Genomic DNA, 12,859 nt, shown 5'->3' on the forward strand with positions numbered 1-12,859 from the left:
AATCGCTACATTGTTGACATTCGCGCACTGACGTCATCCCAGCCCTCATTCACAACAGCGCTGCGCTGCGCATTGCGTTGCTGCCTCCAGTGGCAAGGCACTTTACTCCAAATATGTGCGCTGCCGCGGTTCGCGAATTAGAGTAGCGGGGAAAAGCGATGTGTGTTCCGACGCCAATTTCACGAGTACAGGCTGATCCCAGACGAGGACTGGGACCCACGTCTTGAGAGACTTTCATATAGAATACATACAGACTGAAACTGACATGCGGTAGGCAACATAATTTTGTGCCATGCTGTTATTGTGTGTTCACTTTTTGTAATAGCCCTAACAAATAAGTTTATTCAAAAATGGTTGTGATATATATATATATATATATATATACACACATACAATTATTTTTGAAAGATTATTATTTTTTAATTATTAAAGGGGGTAAACTAAACTACAGCTACAAGTTTTATTTTACTATGCAAAAAAATAATAGAAGAAAAAAAGCTCACAGGAAAAAGCATGCATTAACTACAACATGATTAGTTATTAATATTTTATTGGTTTTCTCTTGTTTTTGCATGTGTTTATAATTTTTTATTATGTCAGTACAATTTGGCATATTTCATTGTGTTACAGATAAACAACCAACTCTAAGCACAACTATGCAATATGCCTACAAAATCAAATTTATTTATTATCATTTGAATAAAGGGTGAAGTCAGTTCTAACATCACTCGAACTACACTCTAGGTCACTACTATGTTATGACTTTCAAATTAGTCTATTAAATCAATTTTTATTTGTTTTACTTTTGTTAGATTTGTTTTACAAGTAAACATTTTTCAGTGTTTATTTTTGAAAGTCGATTAAAATATAGGCACATATATCTTCAAGTGTTGGTAAAAAAAACAAGAAAAAAAACAATTGAATATTTCCACTGTTATTGTCTTAAATAAATAAAGTAACAAAACAATTCCGGCAATGCAAATAATACATTTATAAGACAAAGCAAATGTGACAACTTGCCCTGTCCTGATATTCATAAAAAATGCTCCTGTCCTGTTCAGTTCAGTTCAACCTTTCAGTTAAAATCTACCTTCATTAGTTGACTCTTGAATTAATTTATGCCAGTGTGATTTCATTGTGTTAATTGTATTGCAAAAAATATGAAAATGTTAAAAGTGTTTTAAACCAACATACAAAATACATACACAAAAAATATGAAAATGTTAAAAGTGTTTTACATTGATTGTTTTAAACATCCAAGTACTAGAGAGCTGAGATGACTTTGTGCATCAGTGACTTTATATAAGCAACCTATACCTGCACATAATTCCAGCAAACTTTGTGCCAAACCATCCTACTGTTTGTACAAGAGCGCTTCACCTGACAATATTCTCATTTCTAATGTAGAATCCTTCCCCTAGGGAGCATGCATGTACTGTAATTATGAATTATAGCCGCCACAGACAGTTCATTTGTTTTTCTTATTTTATAATTCAGGGCTCCCCATCACAATGTGGATGTACACGAAATTGAGTAGTTGCTTGATTTTGAAAAGAAATAGAAAGTTACAAAAAAACAAAAAATAAAAACTGAATATAGCTTCTGTCTATGAAGTGTACTTACTTATCAAGTTACCCTTTTCTTCCACCTTAAGAACATCATCTAGTGCTCTTAACTTAATCATATTAAAGTTACTGTATGATTCCCGGGCAAAATACTTTAAACGTAATCTTCCACACTGCACCTTACATAGATATAAAGCATTCCTATTAGTCCTTTTTTATTGAAGGATCAGAACACTTCAATCATTTATGGTGTTGACTGTTGCACAAGAAACATTTTACAAGGATTAAATGTACACATACGAAAAGTGCCAAGGAGTTCAAGAAGCATTCCTGCACTTTGTGACCTTTCCCTGTGGTCTTCTCCCAGGGGCCCCACTGTGCCGTCGGATTGACTGAGTGACTGATTTAAGGCAGACCATCAAAGTCATGGGACTTTTGATTCCCACCATCGCTCTATAGTGGACAAACAGACAGGTATAGGGAGAACAGGCGAGATATAACGTAGACTTTGCAGTTTGGACAGGGCCATTTATTTAACTAACTAACCTACAAGTGAGAGAAAGTGGCCCCTCGCTGGTGCTAAAACAAACAAAAACCACCAAATCTTCCCTCTGCAATTACCACTTCAACACAGTGTCATATCTAAGGCTCAAATGGAGCGCTTGCAGAATGAATTTCTCTGAACCTCCTCAAGCAAGATAGTGGACAAGTACTGACACGCATGTATGCAGATGTATATATATGGTAGAAAGCACATGTTCATATAGCCTAGTACATATGCAATTTAAAATTACATTTTTCTTTGAATATATTTTAAAACATAATTTATACTTGTGATGGCAAAGCAGAATTTTCAGCATCATTACTCCACATTGTGCTGCCTAACATTTTTGTGGAAATCATGATAATTTTTTCAGGATTCTTTGATCTTAGTTCAGCATTTGCAATATAAACTTTTCACATTGCCATTTACCTTATTTTTATGGAATTGTACCATCCATACAAAACCTACTGGGAAGTTTCTAATACTAAAGATCTTATTTAGCTCTGCTAGCAGGAGGATTGGACACCCCTGGTATAAGAGCTTAAAGTTATTTTTTATATAGCGTATCGAAAAAGATCATCAGAGTCCTGTACAGGAAGAACTGCTAAACAGTTGCATGAAAATGGCTAAATAAGTGGTTTTATTGTTCTGGTTGAAGTTCGCAGAGGTACAGCGCAATATCAGACGACATGTCAAATCCCGCAAGCTGCCGAAAGGTATGAGTCATAACAGTAAGGACTGGTGTAAAATCAAAACAGGCCCCCCTGAACCAGTCGAATGCACGACAGTCGGCCACACTTGATGACTCATTTCGGAGAAGATTAATTGACTTTGCGGTCGCTGCAGAGAAACATGGTGCCAAATGACATCCCTATATTGGCTTGCTAAGGTGCTAGGCAAGCCCCAACAGAGGCGCAAAGACGTAAACTCCGAGGCCAGCCAACGAAGCAGTTCAAGCCAAGCGCTTTGATTACGTCAATCGCTGCTTCCCCAGCAGAGCCTCGGGGAGCAGGCTAACCGCCATTCACAACACGGATATTAACAACAGCTCAGGTTACCTACAGGACAGGTAACACTTCCCCCCTGAGAACACTGCACATCTCTGCACACAGGACGTACACTTTCACCCACACTCTCACATATACTTCATTCACGTGCAGGCTTAAAGAGAGAGAGAGAAAAACAATCAATAAAAGAGATTGTTCTTTTTTTATAGTCAAAAACTGTCAAGCTCCAAAAAGGCATGATACTTCTATTCTATATAGTAACTAAAAATGACTATACTTCTGAAGTTATACAATAGAAAGCAGAAATTAAATCAAATAAATTATTTCATTTTATCTCAGCTTAGCTTACTTTCAGTTACCGCAAGCCTCCGTCCCCATTCATTGCGACAGCAAGGAAAAGAATGACCAGCACATCATTTAAAATTTCTGAAGGAAGAAAGACAGAGGTTTTGAACGACATGAGAGTGAGTAATCCTTTAAGCTTCGCTTTTGGCAGGGGTCTCTTAAAATTCTGGACAGAAAATTGTTACTCTGCAGAACATCTTCAGACATTCAGATGAAAGACAGAACTTCCATGCTTGACAGGTTGTTATTGTTCATTTGTCAGAGGCCAAGAGTGGGTGTTTATGCGTGTGTGTGTGTGTGTGTGGTTGGTTAAAGGTTCTTTTAGAGTTCAAACTAGAGCCAAACCAATTTTTGTTCTTGTTCTTGGCTTTAGACACTGCGTTTCTTGATCAGCCACATCTTGTACTGAGCAAACCAACCAGTCAAACAATAACAGCATTGTGTTTGCTTATTTACCTCAGTGATGAGGTTTGTGTGAAAAATAAGAGTGCACGGGAAAGGAAATGACATTTGTACTAGATTTATCAGCGATGAGTCATAAGAAAAATCTTGATATCAAAATGTTTTTTTCTCCAGGAGGATACTTTCAAAATGCATGCACTTTCTTAAAAAAAAAAAAAAAAAAAAAACTTATTAGATAACAGATGGCCATTCTAAAAATAATTACAGCACACGAGTGCACTAAGATCAGCGTAACAAGAGATCTAATCCATTTGTGCACATTAGAGAACTTTGCACACTATAATGAAGTGCAGAGACAGGAACAATGGCCTGGCCATTGAAAAAAATCCTTTGTGCAGTTTATAAAAAAATTGAATCTGTTAACTCAGGTGCTTTAGTATGTATGCGTCTAAATACAAGAAATATCTATAATTGATGCTTTAGCACACAAAGAACCACAGGAATTTGTGCTGTGCTGGAAACAAAGCTTGAAAACACCTCACCACAGAGCCATGTGAAAGTGTTGCTGATCAAAGGTGTTGTTGTGATACCGCTGACACCCTACGAGCTGTAGAAATTATGGATCGTACACTCAATCTCAAATTAATAAAAAATATCAAAGCTTCTCCACAGAAAACATGTTCCTTTAAAAAAGTTAGAGGCCCTTGAGAATGTATAAGTGCATAAATTTGCATTCTGTTAGCTCATAATGCCTGAAGAGGATAAAGCTACGCAAACAGGATACAGTAATGCAGTCTCAGGCTATCATCGTCTCCCCATGTGGTCTGCTAGTGTCTGTGTGGATAAAGCCCCTGTTAGCTGGATTAAATGGATGAAATCCTGTACATCCAGACTCTCTAATTAGATTTCTGTAGGTGAGCAGCTACAGTGCGCTCTCTGGGCCATGTCTGACTAAAAACGAACAAACGGGGTGTGCTGCGAGATGACTCATCAGTTTTGAAACAGAGTCTGAAGCTCCAGTGTTGTGCGGGGAGATGTTCATCACTCCACATGCTCAAAGCCATTACCTTTCCACCCACACCATTTCGCCCACTCACATACACACAGGCGATCACAACAATATAGCTGGTTGCACTTTGTCTCTCCCCCTTTCTCTCACAGTCACATTACCTTTCAGTCACTTACGTTTACCTTCATTGAATTTAAGACTATTTTTCAGAATAAAACATAGTCATGCAGTCCGTTTCTTTTAATGTGCTCCATGGAGAATGCAACAGCACTGGGGCTTTTCCCTGTTTGCATTGTTCTGCTTGTCTGTGTTTGAGCATTTCAGTCTGCTCATTAGAGGTGGGGATTTTTTTCAGTCTTTTAACAGGTATTTATGTCGAACAAGGGACTTTTTTCGATCACTGAATCATTCACTCAATCAATTCTTTCAAACACTGATTCATTCAGGAAAAAACAAAAGATTTCAAAATTAGAATTAGGTAAAGCTAGGGCGGGGCGGTATATCGAGTTTGTACGATATATCGATATATTTTTTAGAAACGGTATGGAATGAGGCAATACCATTTATATCGATACAGTAGTTTGATACGAGCACATCTGAAAAATAGCGGGGGACGCAGTGTGAGCTGCTGCAGTGAAAGTACATAGTACAATTTGTCCTAAACATGACACAATTAAGGGCTTCAAAATAACTGGTAAGATATAGTTAACAAGTTTAAAGCAGCTTGCCCTGTCAGATGCTCTGACAGATACTGTTGCTGACTGACAGATAAATACTTGCGCTGTTTAATGCGTTTGAGATGTGGTGCTTACCTCAGTGCTTTACATTTCACAGGTATATTCTCCATCTGAAAATGTTAGAAAGTCAAACAAATATGTCAATTTCACTGTCAGGAGAGCCTAGGACGAGCCTTCTGCAAGTGAATCTCCGCTAAAATTCAAGCTTCTGTGAATGAGCGCCGGAGCACAATAGAATAGTAGCGCAATAATTCTGACTAAAATATACATATTGCTAAATATATTTGTTGTTGGAGACAATAAATGTGCCATATGTGGAATTTTAAACTTACAAGTAAAGTATATTTTTATGAAAGTGACCATAATGGGGTAATCAAATGCAGGCTAATATAATTAGTTTGTGCTTTTGTTGTTATTTTCATTTTTAGTTTAGCCTTTCGTCAATTTAAAAACAAAAGCATTATTTTTGTTTTTAGATTGTAATGTTAAAATGTAATGTGATTTTAACCACCTTTTTGCACATAATATATTGCATATAGCCAACATTTGCATTCACTATATTTGTTTCCATATACTTCAAAATCAACATTGTTTACTTTGTAGGATATCATTGGATGTGAAAAAATAAATAAATAAAAAATAAAGATTTTCTTTATCCGAATAGAAAAACGTAGAAAGTTCCAATATATATATCGTATATCGCCATTTAACCAAAAAATACCCAGATATGATTTTTTGGCCATTTTGCCCAGCCAGGGGTAAAGCACAAGGTCATACAATACAAATATATGACTAATTCTCAAATAGTCATATATTTGTTGTAGCCTGGAAATCCAGACCTAAATAAAAAAGATTAATGGTCTGGCGTCGACTAATGAAAATCGGCCAGCTCGAGGGGCGGCACCAAGCATGCATTTGAAAATCTCACTGCACGCAATTGGATAACACTACGACCAATCACAACAATAAAACCCATACGCTTAGCTACCAGCGGAGCTATCTGGTAGATTAGACTCTTACTGTATCCGGTCAGCAAAACAGCAAAAACGTCCTTCTTGCAAAGGAAGGATTCGAGCGGCGTCTTCTGTTCCTGTTTTAGATAAAAAAGCCAAGTCTAACTCGTTCATTGTGGCGGCCAAAGCCGTTTTAAACAACTGGTATTCATCCATAGCCATCTTGCAATGTTTACTGATGACTTCGACGTCACAGCGCTGTCGTCATCTGTTTAGCTCGCCTCTGGCCCGCCTATATCAGATAACCCGATGTGATTGGTGCAGCTCAGATCGAGGGGCATATTTAATGAGCATCATTACTCGACACCAGAGTAACTCGCTGAGCAAATTCAACTTGTGCTCTCGCAAGAACTCTGGATTACCAGGGTATATTTGTTGTGCTGTACTTGAAGAAACTGGGAATGTAAAAACCTGCTCAGAATGGTTTGTAAGACCAGCGAAATGGACTCACAGTTTCAGCAATTGCAGTTTTGAAGTCTTTCAGCAGATATTTATGCCAAACAAGTGATTTTGAATGAAACACTAACTTTTTTTTGAGTGATCATTGAATCATTCCCTCAACCAATTCTTCTTCTTCTTCTTCAAAAAGATTTCCTGCATCACAATTCGCTTAATATCCGGCCTAAATACTTGTATGGTCTACTTTTTTACAGTTAGAATTCGAAGTACAGATCCATGCTCACTCGATCACTAATATTGCCCACAACCCATTGCACGTTGGATGAGGATTCGATTAACTACAAACTTGAATAAAAAGACATGGCGAATTCGCGAGACCGATGGTTAAGTAGAGAGGTTTAGATAAAGGGGTTTGAGTGATTAATAATCAGTATCTAACCTGATGAAAAAATATTTATTCAATGTTATCTATTTCCACATACAGCGCGTCATAAACAAAAAACGCCCATTGCCATAACTGAACTTCAGCTCCACCCAGAGGCTTCCTACAGCTCAGTACACCTTAAACTAAAGACAGAATCAATCTGAACGAGAGTCAGAAGATGAAACATTGGAAGAACTAGTTATTCAACCTGAACCTCCATCACATGACGTTTCTCAGTGATACACTACTCAGTTTGAGGTATATAAAATGTTGCAACTGTAATTCCTCACCATTAGCATTAACAAGTGTACGTCCATCAAAAATCCAATGAGTATATTTCTAATTTATTACAGTGAACATGCGGGAACTGTATCAATAACGGCCGAGCACTATAAGGACTAACATAAACATTGGTAAAACAAATCTAGCTCCATCATTTCTCTTTACTCAAAGTAATGAGAATGACAGACAATCTGCATTAATAGACATAGTTGTACGTTAGGTAATAGTGGCCCACAACTGATTAGCAGAAGTATTTCAGTAAGACAGTTAATGTGAGTTATGGGCCTTTCACACAGGACGCGGTAAGCGCGGCGCTGCGCTATAAAACCCATTCATCTCAATGGCTTGCGCCGCGCATGCGCATCATTGGCGAGCTCGCGCTCACGCCGCGGTCAAAGTTCAAAATAGTTCAACTTTTGCCGCTGCGCTCTGTGACGATTACCAGCGCGGCCAATAGAATCGGGGGATCCAAACAAGCACGGAAATCAAAATGGATGAACGGCTAGTACTGTGTGTGTGTCGGAATTTCATGAGCTGTACGATACAAGTTTGAGGTCGTATAGGGACATCGTCAGGAAAGCTGTATTCACAAATCAGTATTTTATGAGGATTTGATGCTCAAGAAACATTTATGATTATTATCACTGTTGAAAACCGTTATTTACATTTTTATTTCAGGATTCTTTTATGAATGGAAAGTTCAAAAGAACAGCATTTATCTGAAATAGAATCTTTTGTAACATTATAAATTTAGAATGGGACAGATACATTGTTTGCTGCTGACCGAAAGGAGGAACAACAGACGTAATAGAGCTCCCGCTAAAAGTTTTTAAAACTCCGCCTACGTCATAGCGCAGCGCAAATCGCGTTGTATCTGAATGGCAACGCAGAACTCAGCGGCAAGCGCCGCGCATACCGCGTCCTGTGTGAAAGGCCCATTAGCCAGTTAGCAGGAGACCTACACTAGGCTATATAAAACACAAACTTGAACAATGGATATAATATATATATATATATCAATAATTAGTTGGTCCAAATAAACTGGGTAACGTTACTGACCCATCTTTCCAGAGAGCGTTTTGCGAATCCTCCGTTGAACTTGAGAAGCCGTCGTCAGTAAAATGAAGGGAACACAGCAAAAGTTGATGAATGAATGAATTGATGAATTTTAACCACTGATTCTTCACAGCCTCATCCTTTTGAAGTGAAAATAAACCGAATTTACTTTCACAGAAGAGAGCACTGCATCTTGACGACATGATATTCACATGAATGAACAACAGCAAGATTTTGGCGGGTATTATGCAAATGTAGTACATCGTGACATGAACGTCACGAAAATAGATTCGAAATCCAAACGACTCTTCAGAGTCGACTCTTTCTTTTAAAATAAACTAACGTTATTTATGATGCACTTACAGCTTTACAACTTTGCAGACTGTTTATATTCACATACAGCTAAATTACACACTGCATGAAAGGTCATTTTCAAAAATCCATGATAGGGGCACTTTAACCTTTAAATTCATCGTTATGCAAACACATGAGAGTCTCCGCATGAAAGACACAAGAATGGCAGATCAACTTGCTTCTTCATTTCTCTCCGATACGGTAGGAAATTAAATTAAATTAAATTAAATTAAATTAAATTAAATGTAGAGGATTTAAATTTTTAACTGTGACAAGATAATTGATATATAGCGGCAGAGCTGTCCGTTATGTCCGCAAAATTATGACAAACTAGTAGGCCTATGTCCCAAAGCTTGCCTACTCTTATGCCATATAGCCTACACTCAAAAGTATCTTCTTTTTCTTAACAAAAACAGTTCGTAGTATAAGGCATAGTATAGTATAAGCAGGCGAATTGGGATGCAGCAGTTAACTTTATAAATTAGCCATCTGAATCATTCAATCAACCGATTTATTCAAAAACACAGATTCATTCAGAAAAAAAACAGACTCTTTGAATCATTCTCTCAAGCAATTCTTTCAAAAACAGATTAATTCAGGACCGAAACCAATACCTGTCTTTATGAGTGAGTGATTGAACTGACTTATGAACTGAATGACTGATTAATTTGGAAAACGAAACAAATCAGTTCCTTTATGAGTGATTAATTTTAATTATTCAGTCAATTTATTCGTTTGAAAAGCCACTAGGCCTACTATGTACTTGGGGTTGTGTGGCGGTTAATCAACTTTGACCTTGTTTGGGACTTTTGGTGGCAAAAAAACCCCCTGCCAATATTGTTTCTAAATTGTAAGTTACTCAGTCAAGATTAATTTCTTGTTTTATTGAAGGCAAGTTTACAGCACCATGACTCGTAGCTCAGTGGTGTTCAAGCTGAAGGTAAAGCACAAGGTCGCATACATTACAAATGTGACCCTGGACCACAAAACCAGTCACATGGGTAATATTTTTGAAATTATAGATAAATATATTTATAGGCTACATCATTTGAAAGCTGAATAAATAAGCTTTCCATTGATGTATGGTTTGTTAGGACAGGACAATATTTGGCCGAGATACAACTATTTGAAAATCTGGAATCTGAGGGTGCAAAAAATCTAAACATTGAGAAAATCACCTTTAAAGTTGTCCATTTATGTTTGCACTTTTGCTGCATCCACTCACAAAAATAAATGTTTAATATATATACACGGTAGAAAATTTACAAAATATCTTCATGGAACATGATCTTTACTCAATATCCTAATGATTTTCGGCATAAAAGAAAAATCGATAATTTTGACCCATACAATGTATTGTTGGCTATTGCTACAAATATACCCGTGCGACTTTTGACTGGTTTTGTGATCCAGGGTCACAAATGGCGTCCTACCGAAACGCTCCAGTCGCCGCAACAAAACTGATTCTCAAAGTGTCATATATTTGTAGTTTTGTACTTGAAGAAACTGCTAAAGTAAAAACCTGCTCATGATGGTTTGTAAGACACAGGATCCCTCAAACCAGCGACAGGGACTCAGTTTCAGCAGTTGCAGTGTGTGAAAATGACACTGTTAAAATCAGGCCGACATCTCACATCTTAAACGTGCTGATTTGAGTGAGAGGAAACATGCATCTTGTTAAAAAGATCTAAAGCATCTTATCAGCATACAAAAACCCTTTAAACAATTTCCTTTAGGGACGAACTATTCACATTATGTGTCAGAAGATCATTTTTAATGTTCTCTGTCCTTTAGATGCTAGAGGTATAAAAAAAAAGAAAAAGAAAGAAAGAAAGAAAGAAGAATGAAACACCTCAGACTGTTGCACCAGCAGCAGTGAGATCTCTTTGTCTCCTCAGAAGGGTCTCGGAGGAGCTGTGCTTGCAAGCATGTGAAGAATCGCCCATAGCCACGTTTGAACAGGGCTGGCCAGGGAATCATTCTGATTAATGAAATAAGTTATCTGGAACACTGTGCAATTTATAGACTGATATACAGATATTATGACCCAAATTCTGGCCATTACTAAAAACTGCAACCACCTCTACCATTCCTAGCCTATTTCCAGGCAGTTACCATGGTTACAGAGAGAGAATGAGAGGGGGAGAGGAAGAAAGAGAGAGAGAGAGAGATCTAATACAAATTTCAGAGAAACTTTGTCACCAACAAAAAAAAGAGAATGATGCTGCATTTAAAATGAGTATTTCGAAGGAACGCCGCTGAACGAGCGTGCGAAAACAAAAGCCTTGCTGTCTGTGTAATGCATCACATTGCTATTAACAGCTCATAGGATTTTATTGCATCAGCTTTTAACTCACAGTTTATTCACAAACTGTACGCCCGGTACACAGAGATACAGAAATGTCACGACCGCCCTTGCAGTTTCTGTAATGCGTAACCATTCCTGATGACCTCATCGAAAGCCCTGGGTCCCTCCGGTCACCCTAAACCCTCCGTATAGTCTGCTTCTCATTTCTCGCCATCACCATCGAACAACAAAAAACAAAAGGACAGGATGACAGCATCTCATCCGATGGCCCCTAAACAATACCCTCAGTTCCTTTCTCAACCTCCTGAACACAACACTGGCCAGAGAAGCCACAACACACAATAAGGAGAGAGGAATGACATCATGTGGATTGAATGAGTTTGATTCAAGTGGCTCCAACCTCAAGCACATGGCGTGACAACAACTGAACTGCGCAGGTAACATGTATGCATAATTTGCACAATACTTGTTATTCTAGGCTGTAATACACACCGCCTCCCAAATCTCCTTTATCTGAAGATATTGGCTTCTATTTGCTAATGATATTAGTTTAGTTTAGGCTACTTCTAAGGTAAGAAATTACGGTTCACTTATTTTTGAAGACATATTTGATGCATGCTGTTGTGTTTATAAGAGTATTTATTTATTTTATATCAGCATCACATCCACACCAGATTCCTTTGTTTGAGAGAGGAAGCGTTTGCACAGATGAAGAGCCAGCTTAACCTCTATCGCCCTCTTCTGGTTTAAAGAAGCATTACATCCTCATACCAATAAAAGGGATAGTTCACCCAAAAATGAAAATTCTGTCATCATCTACTCACCTAAAGTTGTTCCAAACTTGTACCAGTTTCTTATAGAAGTACTATGGAAAATACTATGGAAGTCAATGGCTACCGTCAACGTTATATGTATGCTGTATAGCGGTGTTTTCCCTCAATTTTTTTATTATTTTTAATTATTAAAAAATGCCATTATTTATTTTATATGAAAAAGTTAATAATTGTATTTTATTGAGAAAATATTTTAGTTTGTCTTGTATATATTTTTTATTAGATCAGATAGTATTTTAATCTGTTACAATGTGCCCCTCACATGTTACAATGTACCCCACCTATGGGGCATGCAGTCACATTTCACTTCCATTATTTCGGGGTATATCAAGAAAAAAGTATACACTGTATTAATAAAACAAAACAACATAATTGTACTAGACGTGTGAAATTAATGTGGGGAAAAATAAATACTCTGAACCCTAAGTAGACTTACACAAATTAAGAAAGTCAAAAAGCGTTACGTTGTGCCCCGCTCTCCCCTATCCCTCGTTCTTTCGCCGAAATCTTGGTTACAGTAGTGAGACGATACTATCTCAAAAGCAAAGCCCAAAACATAAACAATATACATTTAAACACTA

The sequence above is a fragment of the Leuciscus leuciscus genome, assembly GCF_965113295.1.
Source record: "Leuciscus leuciscus genome assembly, chromosome: 19".
NCBI lineage: Eukaryota > Metazoa > Chordata > Actinopteri > Cypriniformes > Leuciscidae > Leuciscus > Leuciscus leuciscus.